This window comes from Triticum aestivum, chromosome 7A (genome assembly GCF_018294505.1).
Source record: "Triticum aestivum cultivar Chinese Spring chromosome 7A, IWGSC CS RefSeq v2.1, whole genome shotgun sequence".
Taxonomy (NCBI): Eukaryota; Viridiplantae; Streptophyta; class Magnoliopsida; order Poales; family Poaceae; genus Triticum; species Triticum aestivum.
Genome location: NC_057812.1, coordinates 379,252,281 through 379,254,409, shown reverse-complemented (window position 1 = coordinate 379,254,409; position 2,129 = coordinate 379,252,281). Strand labels below are relative to the sequence as shown.

The 2,129-nt window shown below is 57.4% G+C and overlaps 1 protein-coding gene across 1 annotated transcript in view; it reads right to left on the bottom strand.

The window, feature by feature from the left end:
* Positions 1-2,129, bottom strand: part of LOC123146848 (monothiol glutaredoxin-S10) — a 32,660-nt gene that overhangs the window by 1,247 nt on the left and 29,284 nt on the right. The window lies entirely within an intron of this gene.

Genomic DNA, 2,129 nt, shown 5'->3' with positions numbered 1-2,129 from the left:
TTTGTTTTTGCTTTGCTTATGGGCAGCTACACCTTCGGTAAAGCATTTACATAGGCTACCATGTAATTGACTTCGATCATCCAGGCTTTTGGGTGCTTGTTGCAGATGGAGAATGAATACACTGGTGATTCTCATTGATGCCCACGAAGGGGTTAATATACAGGTACATAGGCTGGTAACAACCCAGCCATACAGGAGGTCATGCACATCGTGTAACAGAAAAGGAGGGCACATCCGGTGCATGAACTACGTAGGACTCAGTCCTCTAGTTGAGGCAGCAACGGTAGTCTTCCAACAGCCCCCCGCAGCCACAACGGGGTCGTCGAGCACGTTGAGGCTGGACCGGAAGTTGAGGAAGACGGTCAAGGGCAGCCCCTTCGTGAAGATATCAGCGAACTGCGACGCGGATGGGACGTGAAGGACGCGTACATCACCGAAAGCAACCCGCTCACGCACGAAATGAAGGTCGATCTCGATGTGCTTCGTGCGCTGATGCTGCACGGGGTTGGTGGAGAGGTACATGGCGCTCACGTTGTCGCAGTAGACGATCGTCGCTCGATCCGGAGGACGCCGCAGCTCGTGCAGAAGTTGATGCAGCCAGCACGCCTCGGCCACGGCATTGGCCACCGCCCTGTATTCCGCATCCGCGCTGGACCAGGAGACGGTCTGTTGCCGCTTGGAGGACCAAGAGACGAGGTTGTCGCCGATGAAGATGCAGTAGCCCGACGTGGACTTGCGGGTGTCAGGACAACCCGCCCAGTCGGTGTCAGAGTATGCAACGAGGCGGTGGTCGGAGGAGCGCCGGAGGTGAAGGCCGAGCTGCGGTGTGCCACGGATGTAACGCAAGATGCGCTTGAGGACGGTGAAGTGCGGCTCCCGGGGATCATGCATGAAGAGGCAAACCTGTTGGACGGCGTAAGTGATATCGGGCCGGGTGAGAGTGAGATATTGGAGAGCGCCGGCCAAACTGTGGTAGAGGGACGGGTCAGAGACAGGAGCACCATCGGTGGCGGAGAGTTTTGCGCGAGTGTCGATGGGGGTGGCGATGGGCTTGCAATTGCTCATGTGGGCGCGTTCAAGGATCTCGAGAGCGTATTGGTGTTGCGAGAGGAACAAGCCGCGGGAGCTACGTGTGACATTGATCCCCAGGAAATGATGGAGCTCGCCTAGGTCAGTCGTGGAAAACTCGTTGTGGAGTTGTGAGATGACGTGGTGGAGCAAGGAGGCGGAGCTGGCAGTGAGGATAATGTCATCGACGTATAATAGGAGATAAGCGGTGGCGCCGTCGCGGTGAAGAATGAAGAGGGAAGTGTCACTCTTGGATGCAACGAAGCCGAGACACGCGAGGTAGGTGGTGAAGCGCTGAAACCATGCTCGGGGGGCCTGCTTGAGCCCGTAGAGTGAGCGATGCAGGCGGCACACGTGAGACGGGTGCGCAGTGTCGACGAAACCGGATGGCTGCTGGCTGTAGACGACGGTGTCAAGGTGGCCGTGAAGAAAAGCGTTCTTCACGTCCAGTTGATGGATGGCCCAGCCGGCCGAGACGGCGAGGCTGAGGACGACGCGGATGGTCGCCGGCTTGACGACGGGGCTGAAGGTCTCCGCGAAGTCGACGCCATGTTGTTGAGTGAAGCCGCGCAAGACCCACCGTGCCTTGTACCGAGCGAGGGAGTCGTCGGGGTTCAGCTTGTGGCGAAAGATCCATTTCCCCGTCACCATGTTGACACCTGCAGGGGGAGAAACCAACGACCAAGTCTCGTTTTGTAACAAAGCAGTGTACTCCTCAAGCATCGCGTGGTACCAGTTTGGGTCTTTGAGGGCGTGTTTGTAGGAGGAAGGGAGAGGAGAGATCCATTTCCCCGTCACCATGTTGACACCTGCAGGGGGAGAAACCAACGACCAAGTCTCGTTTTGTAACAAAGCAGTGTACTCCTCAAGCATCGCGTGGTACCAGTTTGGGTCTTTGAGGGCGTGTTTGTAGGAGGAAGGGAGAGGAGAGATGCTATCGGTGGCGGCTGTGAGGGTGAAGAGAGATTTTGGTTGGAGGAATCTGGCTTTGGCTCGTGTGCGCATTGGGTGGATGTTTTTGGGTGGTAGAACGGGCACCGCGCGTGGAGGGAGAGGGTGGG